This window comes from Taudactylus pleione, unplaced genomic scaffold (genome assembly GCF_031769625.1).
Source record: "Taudactylus pleione unplaced genomic scaffold, aTauple2 ptg000037l, whole genome shotgun sequence".
Taxonomy (NCBI): domain Eukaryota; kingdom Metazoa; phylum Chordata; class Amphibia; order Anura; family Myobatrachidae; genus Taudactylus; species Taudactylus pleione.
In genome coordinates, this window is record NW_028284439.1 from 8,510,748 (window position 1) to 8,523,704 (window position 12,957).

Genomic DNA, 12,957 nt, shown 5'->3' on the forward strand with positions numbered 1-12,957 from the left:
TTCCGTATTTTGGAATAATTGCATACCATAATGAGATATCTTGGGAATAGGACCCAAATAAACATACAGAATGCATTTATGTGTTATATACACCTTATACACACAGCCTGCAAGTACTTTTATACAATATATTCAATAATTTTGTGGCTCAAACAAAGTTTGTGTACAGAAATGAAATTCATTTATGTTTCATATACACCTTATACACACAGCCTGCAGGTAATTTTATACAATATTTTTAATAATTTGTGCCTTAGACAAAGTTTGTGTACATTGAACCATCAAAAATCAAAGGTTTCATTATCTCAGTCATGCCAAAATTATTCTGTATTTCGGAATATTCCATATTTCGGAATATTTGGATATGGGAGACTCAACCTGTAGTATGTTCTGCCTCACTGCCGTGAATGCACCTCACCTCCGCTTATGAATGTTAATTACCAGTGGTATCCCGGAACAGCGGTAGCAGGGGGGTGCATGTTCCCAGTGAATCACGCTCCCCTAGATGTTTTAGACAGCAGCCACCCGATGTTAGTGGAGCCAGGTCCGCGGGAGCAACACGTCACGGCCAGTGGGTGAAGGAGACTGCAGCGGCTATCGGCAGACAAGATAGGTAACTTAATATCCAGAAAGAGTCCTCATGATTAAAGCTCTTAATGCTGAGAGATTACAATGATGATGGATCAGCATGCACAACAGTCCTCAGATCCTTAACGCATTTCTCGGTTGTAATATTGTAACCGTTTCATCAGAAGGTAGCTGCACCACAAGGAGCCCCTGCCACCATTGCGCCCAGACACTCTAATAATTTAATGATCAGGCAACTGTGCCTGCTGGTGCTGACTGTAGGGGGAGCTGCAGAAAAATGTGTGCAGCACCTCCCAGACAGTCATTCCTATCCTGAGAGCTGCAGGGTGACAGTGACTCTTCCTTCCACGGCGCTCTCTCTGCTGTCTCAGCTCTGTAGCCAGTTATGTATTAGATTTTTTGCCAAGGGGGGAACGGACACTGATGTGTATCAGTGTGTGTATGTATCTGTGTCAGTGTCTGTGTGTCAGTATGTGTGTCTGTATCTGTGTCAGTGTATCTGTGCCAGTGTGTGTATCTGTGTGAGTGTATCTTTGTCAGTGTGTGTATCTGTGATGGTGTGGCTGAGAGACGACATGGGGCGATGATGGTGTGCTGAGAGACGATGCAGGGGGGGAGGTGATGGTGTGGCTGAGAGACGACATGGGGCGATGATGGTGTGGCTGAGAGACGATGCAGGGGGAGATTGTGTGCCTAGAGAGACGCAGTTGAAAGGAAGTTACACAGGGGGAACGAGTCTGGTTGAACCCCTGTTGTATGATGATGACCTTCTTAATATTCCTACACAAACAGGCATCTTCCAGATAATGTGACCTACACGAATAGTGAATACCGACTGAAGATGCCGTCTGCCCAGGGAGGATACATTTCTTCAGAGGTTCCACATTATGAGAAATCACATATAGGTAAGGTGCATATGGAATGGAAAGGAATGTTCCCAGAATGACAAGAAATCGGTACGCCCATTTTCAGTGACCACGCCCCTTTGGTATGTAACCACACCCATTGTTTTGCCGCATGCGCAAATATATTTTGATGTCTGTTAGTATTTGTGGGAGGGTGTGTGGGGGGGCGCCATTCTGCCACTTGCCCTGGGCTCCAAACACCTTAGTTATGCCACTACTACTCCCACTAACATACATCATACTGTACATAGCTTACTATAATAATCCGGAAGCTGCTCTCATCAAACTGGTTTTTAACATGTGGCTCTTCTGTCTCCCATGGCTGGTCAGTGAGAACTTCCTTGAAGCATGCTTCCAGGTGGCCAATCAGCTGACTGCTCGGCCGAAAGCAAGGCGGGACTGCAGGGACTCAAACAATGCCCTCAGCCAATCAATGCTGCCTCACACTGCAAAATGCTGCACATCACACAAGTTTGCATGAAGACGAGATGAAGATGAGCAAATTCACAGAACCATGCTCCCCGCAGTTGCCCCGGATCCTTTCCCTCAGCTCACATATCTACTGAATACATAGCAAATGTGATTTGCACTGTAACTATTGTTTTGTCACAAAAGCCAAACATTTGTGTTTGATCATATAAAATAAGAAGGATCAAAATGTAAAATACAATGATAGTACACATAAATTCTGTAAAAATCACAGTAACAACAAATGTATATATAATATATATATATATATATATACAGTATATACTGTACACACACGCACATATATTGCTGTTTTAAATAGGACATCATCTTTGGTGAGCAGGGAAACAGTAAAAAGGAATGTTGTTGCTTTTGGCTCAATGCTTCTATTTTGTGTGCCGATGTGACTCTGGATTTATTATTTGATCACCCCCAATGGTATTTATGAGTTCCTATATATTTTATACATAAAGACATTGTGGGATGAAGATTGCCATAAATTATTTACCAGACCACTTGGATGGGATCATATGAGATTTGCCAAACTCCTGCCGTGCACAAAGGCTGTCTGGGAAGAGATTTACTAGTAGTAACTATATGGATTTCCTTCCATTATATTCACTGGTGTTACTTAGAAAACAAACAAGACAAGCTTCAAAGGAAAATACTTAGTAAAGGTTAATTAGTATAGGGTGGAACCACTGGATATTCTGATCAGTTTGAACTCCAAGAGGAAAATGTCCACGTGGAGCAGGAATCAATCCCCTGCCAAAACTAACTCAACCCCACTGCTGCTATACGTCTCTTTCCACATTCAGCCCATCTGTGCTAAGAGTGTTTGCTCTCATCATATCAAGATTTTTTTGGAATGCAATAATATAATTTATCTTTATCATAAGATATTGCTAGTCTTATTGTCTAGTTATAGAACAAATAGATGTACAATCTGTCAGCCAATGGTGTTGAATGGTATGGCTGGGGAGCCCTCCGTCTAGGGAGCACAGGCCAGGATTATTTTGTACTATAATGCCTTGTGCTGTAATAACATATGCTGACACTGTCATGCCCCAAACCACAGGTTCTCAAACTCGGTCTTCAGGACCCCAAACAGGGCATGTTTTTCAGGTCTCCTCACAGAATCACAAGTGAAATAATTAGCTCTACCTGTGGATCTTTTAAAAAGTGTCATGTAAAGAATACACCTGTGCACCTGCTGGGTGACCTGCAAAACATGACCTGTGTATCAGTCCTGACTGCTTCATGCTAAAATACTTTAACATTTCATGGAACAAAAATCGGTCACAGACTCACCACTCACTGTTGGAAGCCTACTTTTTATATTATGCTAATACTAGTAGATACCTTTTCTTTGCTCTACAATAATATATTTTATATTTATGCTTACGTTTATTTATAGGACACCAATTTATATAAATGTGCACAGCACCTTTCAGTATATATGATAACCTGGGTCTCACATTAAGTTTAAACAATTAAATGCATTAGACAAAAACGTATAATATAGGCATTGGCGTGCACACATAAGGCCCAGGGTGTGCTTATCCTAATGTCGGACGCCATTATTCGTGCTTGTCAGCAAGATTAATGGTGCTGCCAGCATTGTGATGAGCTGACAACGGTACCCTCCCCTTCACTTCCCGCTCTATATACCACCTTCCCTAAAGGAGTCTAGGGCAGTGCGGAGCAGGGCAGTGAGTTGTACATGTACCAGATCATATACTGTCCAGTTCTATATGGCATATGATAAATTGTGAGCTTTACTGTGTGGCATAATACGGTAACAGGTAAGTGAGGTGACAGAGTTAGGGGTATTGATGGGGGAGATTATGTGGGACATGCTATGGGGGTTGATTGGGGGACATGGAGGTGAAACGGGGGATTGATGACAATGAAATAGTGCTAGACACACCCCTGGGTGGTGCTAGACATGCATCTCGGTGCAGACTATCACTCTCTGGATTTCCCTGGGTACACACTAATGAAATATGATGCACACGCCAATGAGCCTAGATTGATTACTAAAATTCAAACTTGCTTATAATAGGTGAAGGTATAGTAAGTGCCAGTCATAAATGAGATTGCCAGTTCTTGCAATTTCAGTTTAGTTTTGAAGACAGATGTGACAGTGTTTAGCACAGATCAAGAGGGATGGAATGCCAGGGGTACTGAACAGTCAGAAAGAACGGCTTAAGGTGGGAGATAGCTATGGGAGTGCATGTGCAGAAAGGAGACTTCTCATATATATTAATAAAATAAATAAGATTGTTCTCAAGTTATGCTGTGCAGAACTGATTAAATTAATGAAAATAATAGTAAGGTTTCATTTATAGCCATATAATAAATTATAAACATTCTGTGGCATGGATGAAATAAAACCACAGTTGACCGGACATTTTTTAAATTAAAACAAACATTACAGATATTTCATGCCTGATACTATAGCTTAGCTTTAGAGAAGAGTGTACCATTTAATACAACTTTGGACTGTATTATATTATTGTAGATTGCATAACCTGAACCATTTGACAGAGTTCAGTACAGCAGCTTTGAATAAAGTACTGCTGAGAAATCACAAGTTTTGATGATCTTTAAGGTTACTGGTACAGTTTATTTAGTTCTTGGTAATCTAGTGAAAAATCTAAAAAGACCCATTATATTGTGTGTAAATTATTGTTTCCACATGATTAAAGAGGTAAAAAACCTTGATAAATAGGCCCCACTGTCTCTGTATTATATTGTAGTCATTAATATGCTCTCTGTATTGTATAGAAGTAACTAGAAGTTCTCTGTATTGTATAATGCTTATTAAGGTGCTCTCTGTGTTGTAGTGAGATCAGTTCACACATTTTTCATCCACTGCAACACACTGTAAAAAGGGGAAGCAGTCGGGAAGCCAACAGACGAAATCACGACCGCTGGCTTCCCGACTGCCTAATCCCGGCAAGGCACTAATGACAGGCGTCAAATTCCCGACACCACAAGAGCCTAGGTCACATGATTGTGCTTGACCCTCCAGGCCTAAAGTTGGCAGATAATATATAATAGTACACCAAAATAATTACAACACAATGAATGTAACAGCACTTGTTACCACTACTGAATGCTACATAGATAGAAGGCATATACCAAACATGAATAAGTCCTTCAAGAAAGTAAGTTTACAGTAAGAATTTGCCTTGTTACTAGAAAACGTGCCTTGTATTGTCTCTGGAAGATGTCAACAACAATGTACAATAAAAACATGCTCGAATTTTCAGTACTGCACAGTAGCCTTTATTGACTTACACTGTCTAAAAGATTTGATATGCACCAGATCTCTTGTCTTAATAAGTGTGTGCTGCTGAAAAGCTGTTTCCGCATATTTTGCCATATAAATTGCTATTTTATGTAAATGCAAAATAGTTTAGACCCAAGCTCTGTATTTACAACGCCAATCTGACTACATTTGCAGTTCAACTGAATCATCTTTTATAATAAAATTTATGATAACACAGCTTCTGCCTTGATGTGCTAGACTTAACTGTAATCATAGCTTCCTTGAAAACATATTGCTGTTAGCAAGATTTAAATGACCCATTACATCATCTGATTTGAAAAGTTTGTTTTCAATAAAAATATATATGCATATGGAATTTCAATTTTTACCTTGGGCAGCATTGTTTATTTTCGAGATTACCAAAACTTATTTAAGCCAATATAAAGTCTTGATTTTTATATTTTTCTGTAGTGGTATTATATTGTTGTGAACCTTAGGACTATGCATGCTGAATGAACTTAATCTTTGTGGATAAACTGCATTTTATCAATAGAACCATGCAGGTGTGTTAACTGGTAAATAGATGAATATCTTATTCATTTTGTTTCTGTAACATTAGTATTGCTAAAGTTTGTTCTTAAATTATTCTTTGGTGTCATTTTTACAGGCTCAGGTAAATGAAAGGAATGTAATCAGAATCCCGACAGATTGCGGAGGTAAGTATTAGGGTCAGGAGGAGATTTATGGTTAAGGGGAGGGTTAGGCACTAAGGGGAAGGTTAGGATTAGGTTGCGGGAGCTGTGGGTTAGGTGGAGGGTTAGGGTAAGGGTTCTAATACTTGCAAACATATGTCTGAAATGAATTCTGACGGTTGGGATGCCACTGTTGGTATTCCAACCATCAACATACCGTACCCAACACAAATGAAATGATGGTTTACTACAAAATCATATCTTAAATCTTAAATGGCTTTTGTAAATTATGTGTATAGCATTTGAACTAAGTTATTATGTTTCCTTTACTATGGATGTTAAACTTTAGTTATCTAAATTACCAGGATCTCAATTTATATGTGGTTATCAATTAGATAAGATCTGGTCAGATCTCTGAAGGAACACCTTAGGGCAGTGGTTCCCAAACTTTTTTCAATCACGGCGCCCTAGAGTATCAGCATTGTTTTCATGGCACCCCTAAGCCAAAAGTTTTTTGAACAATTCAGAAGAAAATGTAGTAAAGTGAAGTCAATTGTGCTTACCTGTCATCCTTAGGTTCAGTTATGTGGTGGTGGATAGGTTTGTGCTTCTGTTTGTCCACATATTTACAATACTTTGACCATAAATAATTTGATTTGGTGCTGGACCACCAACCTGAGGCACATGGTTTGGGAACCCAGGGTGCCACGACACATGGTTTGGGAACCACTGCCTTAGGGTCTGTAATTGTAGTCAGAGGATAACACTCTGGTCACATTCTGACCAATAGGGGCCATCTAATGACCACATTCAAATAAAATACCCAGTAATAGACAGCTAGACGACGATGGTATATTCTACGTCACAAGGCTTCCCTAAATACTGAGAAATCCAGACACCTCCCTTTCCTACGTAACATGGAGTTTCAGGACAATCTGGTGTCCTATCCCTTCATGATCTGGAGATTGGGGGTGTTCATTCCCTTCAGCATTTACTTAATGCTCAAGCGAGAAGACCCTTGGTGTTCCTTGAGGCAAGCGCGAAATATGAAACTATACAGATGTTTCCTCTAGCTTATTTTCAAGTACAACATTACATTAAATGGTTGTTAAGGGTTTTCTCAGACACTGACTGGCATATCTCATTGGATCAACTTCTCATACGGTTTACACTCCCATTGAAGGCCATTTCCCACTTTCACAGATTTTTGAGGGAGAACCTTGATCACAGTTTGGTCAGACTCTCCTTGTCTCCGACCTAGTTCAAGATCTATCCAAATCTCGTTAATTGTTAATGAGTACAGATGTGTCCTCACTCGTCTTTGCTGCAGTTGTGCCAATCAGCCCCTATCAGTGCACCTGCTCCTGTGAGATTCTGCTAGCGCCGGGCTAGCAAAGTTGACCTAGCAGCTCACTCAAGCCAGGCAGATAAGGACACATCTTTACTTATAACAAATTATTTCTTAACATGTATCATAGATCCTTTCTATGGGGTTGATTTATTATTGCACGCTAGTGCAATGCTGAACACAGATTCACGATTATTAGGAATGGATGTGAATCCCTGCAGCCATGTTCCAAAATGTAATGGAAAGCTTTCCCAGAATGTTGAAGGCTGTATCCAGGAAAGATAGAAGGGGGGATAAGCACTGTATTAATCCCCAGGGCTTCAGAATAAGATGTACAATATGAGTGCAAAGTTTTCGCACCCAAACTAAATATATTAAAATGATAGAGTGGTGGAGACCCCACTTTGTGAAGGAGCACGCCACCATTTTCACTTCACAAGACACTTACATTTAGCACCTTTCAAACACTCAGCAATGCTGCATATAATGTGGGGAACCCCAAAATCTCCTCAGTCTCATGATTCATTTAAGTCATAAATGTTTAAACCAAAACACTTTTTTTAGTTTTATATAAAGAAAGGGTTTCTAAAGTGTTAGAAGTTTGGTCTCTTGCTGAAACACTTAAGGTGCATATACACGTAACGATTTTGTAACCAACGATTATCTGTCAGATTTTCCCTTGAAAAAGTGAACGATTTTTGAAGTCTAATGAACGATTTTTACAACGATGAACGAAAAATGTTCCTTCCCTTAATGAAAATCGTTCTGTTGGACAGTCTGAAATGGACGATAAACTACAAACGGGAGAGCGCGCGGACAATTTTCGTTCATCTTTATAACTCAGAAACTGAACGATTTTTTGAACGATAACGACGACGTTAACGACAAATCGTTCAAAAAATCGTTACGTGTGTATGCACCTTTACCCTAATGCACAGCGCACCTTTTTAGCTTTCTCCACCTGCCTACATACCCCTCTGTACTAGGTGCACTTACAGTTTTCAGAGGCTTCTCCAAAGACGAGATAGCGTGTACCGTAAAGTATGTGCATTCTAGAGAGGTGCACACTAGTAAGAACCCAAAACAATATCTAGTCCCAATCTTGGGGCTTATTTATATGAATCTGTTGTTGTTTATGGGTTGGCTACAGGATCCCGGTGGTCAGAATCCCATGTGGTAAGTCTCCTAATCCTCACCCCAACCTACCTTTCCCAAACCCTTCTGTTCTGCAGCCTAACCCTAACCCTCCCCCTAGTGCCTGACCCTAACCCCTATCCCAAACTCTAATACAGTAAATGTGACACAATTAGATGTAGATGGATAAGTAGATATGCCTTTTAGAGAGTCATAAATGTTGAATACTACAATTATCAGTATTACTATCTAGCCGCTTTTTATTAGCTATTTGTGTATTGACCTATCCAGATGATAGTACTTAGGCCCTCATTCAGAGCCGCTCGCTAGCGGCAGTACGCTCGTTCCGAGCGATGTTCGCACATCTGCGCATGCGTACAGTTTTTAGTACGCATGCGCGAACCAGTCAGTGCATCCGAAAATCGTTTGTACGCTATATAGCGAGTGCCTGCTATTTTGAGTGACAGAATGAGGCGTATGTGGGTGGTAACAGGGGAAGGTGCTTGAAAACGGGGGAGTGGAATTCGAACGCAGGCGTGCTTAAAGGTCAAAACGGGCGTTTTAAGGGAGTGCATAATTAATACAGCAGCGTCATTGACCACGTCACTTGGTTTTTTTTAACTCAGAACTGCTCGCAAAATAGCGGTTGAAAAAACCAACCACAAGAATAGCGAGCAGTTCATACGCTGTTCGATGTACTCGATTAATCAAATAAATAGCGGACATGACGTATGATGCGAGCGGCCAGGGGGCGTTTTTATCAAATAAACGAGCGTATGTTTTGCTCTCTCGTTCAGACATGGAGGCGGCAACAGACCGCAAAAAGCGTACGGTTCATTTGAATAGCCACCCCCTTTTTCTGAACGAGCGAGCGCTAATTGCGAGCGGCTCTGAATGAGGGCCTTAATTCATTAACATTGCTACTATATTATAGCAAGTCGTGGACGTCTATTAGCATTGCTTACTTAACATTTCAATTTGGACTACTGCAAGAAACAAGATTAAAATAAAATTTTTAGAGTAGAAAACAACAGATGCTTCTATTTCTGTTTGTCATGATTTCAATATAAGTATAATTAAATACAATCTCTTGTGTATAACACTTCATCACATTATTATATTGCGTACAAATAAGTTAAAGGTAACTTTAGCATATATTTCTAACACTACCAGCCACGTCTCAACTTTACGGGCCTGATTCAGAGCCATACGCAATCCGAAGCCGCTGTTCACAAACTTTTCTAAAAAGTGTATGCACAAAGGTGCTTGTGAGATAGAGACAGACGCTATCCGAAATGTTGTTGTAAAAGTGATGGGTGGTGGCTATAAAAGAATATAAACATTCTGTTCAGTGGGCGTTAAAGGAGTGTCCCCGGCATGTCAATGCAAGGGCCGTGTTCACAGCCGCACAGCCGCAGGCATTGGAGACCATGGTCAGACGGAGACACTGCACCTGTTATGGGGCTGGTGCAAGTTTTGATGGTGCGATCAATGGGGAGGTATAAGGACGCACCAATCACTATTATTGTGCACAGACACTAAAGTCAGCACCTCACACCTGCATATTCGGCCCCATGGATATAACGGCATTTGTATAAAAAGTCACAGAGAGGCGACCACCAATAGACACTGCTGCGTGCGTTTCTGCATACGACTCAGATCAGACCATGGGCCAAATGTAATAGGGTGAGAGGTTAGAAAATGTGACAGTAAATTCTCACACTTTTTAAACGCGACCAGTGTAATAGAGACTGAGAACATACAAACTCGCATGTTTTTAAGACTCAAAAAACTCTCACAATTTAAACTCTCATCCAGATGTTTTCCCATTGTAAAGATACAACTTGACCAATGTAATAGTGTAAGAGGTTACTGCTAAACTACTCTCACATTTTCTAAACTCTCACCCTATTACATTGGGCCCCATATACGTGCAACTGTAAGAAGTCTGACTGAACATATACAAATGTGCTTATTTTTGCATGCATCTTTTTCTGCGTACATTCAGCGCACAAATTAGCCCAACTGTAAATGACCCCACCTCCCTCGTATGTATCGCAGGATGTAGTTATCAGACCGGCAAATCTGATGCCACCGGTCTAAATCCCTATGGCAGAAGCCCGACGCGGGACAAAGTCCAAGAATGATGATGTTTGTCCATGCAAGATGACGTTTTGCCTCTTTCTGAGTTCCGTTTTTTTGGAGGGAAAAATCAGAACTCGGCGTGCACACTCGAACCTATCCGAGCCTGCACATCCCTAATAAAGACATGCTGATTCAATCAGTGAATGGGGTAAATTACTCTTGTACATCTTCAGCATGCACTGCTGAACGCAGATTTCTGATGATCGGGAATCTTGTGCAAGCACCAGACCCATTCTGCGCATGTGCAGAACAGGTCTGCGAGCCCGCACGTAAACTGGCAGCAGACTGTTAGTGATTGACAGTCTGCTGCCATTTGTGGGCGGGGAGAGGGCGGCCATGCCCTCCGTTTTCCGAAATGGAGGCGTGTTGCCGCTGTTGGAAAAGGGAAGAAACCAGGATCTCTGTCGGCTGAAGGAGATTTCCTGGCTTCTTTCTGTCACCTGTGGCGGCCGGCTGCGTGACCCAATAGGTCACCTTAGCAGTCCGATGTTCTGCAGAGTATCCAATGCTGCGTTGGGCAACATAGCTCGGATACGTAATGCAGCAGGAGGTGTGATCCTGCTGCATTACCATATCTGCACAGACGGAATTGCAAAGCTGCTTGCAAGCAGCTTTGCAATTCTGTCTGAAGCTGAATCAGGCCCTAAGTGCTGTGTGACATCATCCTCACAAGCAAATAAATAAGAGCAGCAAAGGAAAAATCTTGTTGCAGCTACTAGTTGTCCTGTAAAATGTCCGTCTTTGGAACATAACTAAGATAACAATTTTCAAGTAGAGATTTTAAAAGGAGTCCGGACATAAGAGGTAATGACTTTTAATTGGATTGGTTTTATAATGTTTTTAGGAATTGAGCAAAACCAGAAGAAAGGATTAGGAGAATCATTTCCACAAGGCATTATTTGGCATAATGAGAACACAGGGGGAGGTCCACATCCCCAATAGTTATTGTAAACCACAGGAGATGCTTAACATGTCAGCATCTAGCTGCGTACAGTAGAGAGACACAAAAGCTTTTGCTCCATTATAAAGTTGGAAAGTGTAAGCACTTGAAAGAGAGGAGAAACTGCAAGGTCATGGAGTTTTGTTGAACAAGGTCACTGTGAATACCAGGAGATATTAACCCATGTTACTGCCGGAGGAAGTTGCTTTGCTAATTTTATTTCATATTATAGAATACACTAACTTCTGAAAAAAAATACTCTTTGGGCCTGATTCACACGCAATGCAATGTTCTCGTAGTCAAGCGATTTGCAATTGTGCATGCTCAAAAATGTCTGAAAACCCCTACATTACACAGAGTATACACACAACGGTGCTGTTGTGATCGGATCAGATGGTATCAGAACATACATGCCTACCTTCCCGATTTGGCTGGGAGCATCCTGAAAATCGGGTGCCGCTCCTGGCCCTCCGGAAAAGTAGGCAACACTCCCGCCACTCCAGTCCCCCCCCGCAATGCATCCCCAAACACCCGCAGCGGGGGGGGGGCTGATGACGCGATTCTCGCTGAATTGCTTCATCATGACCCCGGGAGGGTTGGGTTCAGGGTGCGGAAATGAGGGGTTAGGTTTAGCCATCCATGGGGGGGACTTAGGGTTAAGCAACACCCCCCAGGAGTTTTAGGGTTAGGCACCACCAAAGGCAGGTTAGGGGAGGGTTAGAGTACTTACCTTCTCTTGTCGGGATCTCCTCCTGTCAGGCTTCCATGGTCGGGACTTGAACAAGCGGCTAAAGAGTCGCCGGTATTTCGATACCGTTCCTGTATCGCAAATTACCTCCTTATTTTTATTAAGGTTAGCGTAATCCCAATATGCATAAAATCTAGCCAAAGAGTATTGATTTACTGGTTTAAACCTTCTAGCTGGTATAAAATGCGATTTGTTAAGCTCTGTTTGTGAGCAGGGCCCTCTCTCCTCATTTCGTTTTACACAGTTATGCACTTTATGTGTTGTAATTATATATCTAAGTTAATTTGCTTAATGTCAGTACTGACTAAATTGTTAAATTGATACCTATGTAATCCTGCTGTATGTTGTATATGAGAAAAGTTGTGGCACCTTAGAAATAAAAGACAATAAGTTACAAATTTTGACTCTGGGTGAATCAGTGCAAATAAATTGCGTGTGTGCGTCTGCATTCGTACGTTGCTTGCTGAATGAGGCCTTAAGTGCTTTGCCTAATGTAGGAATGTCTCTTTCCAAGCTAAGCTCCAAATTTATTCTCACAGTAAAGCTGGGTACACAATACACGATGTGGCAAGCGAATACACACTTGCCGATGCCGAGTCCGACGGGGGAGAGCTGAGTATCATGCTGCTGTAGGGCCGACGGGGGGAAGCTATGTATCATGCTGCAGTAGGGCCGACAGGGGGGAGCTACGTATCATGCTGCAGTAGGGCCG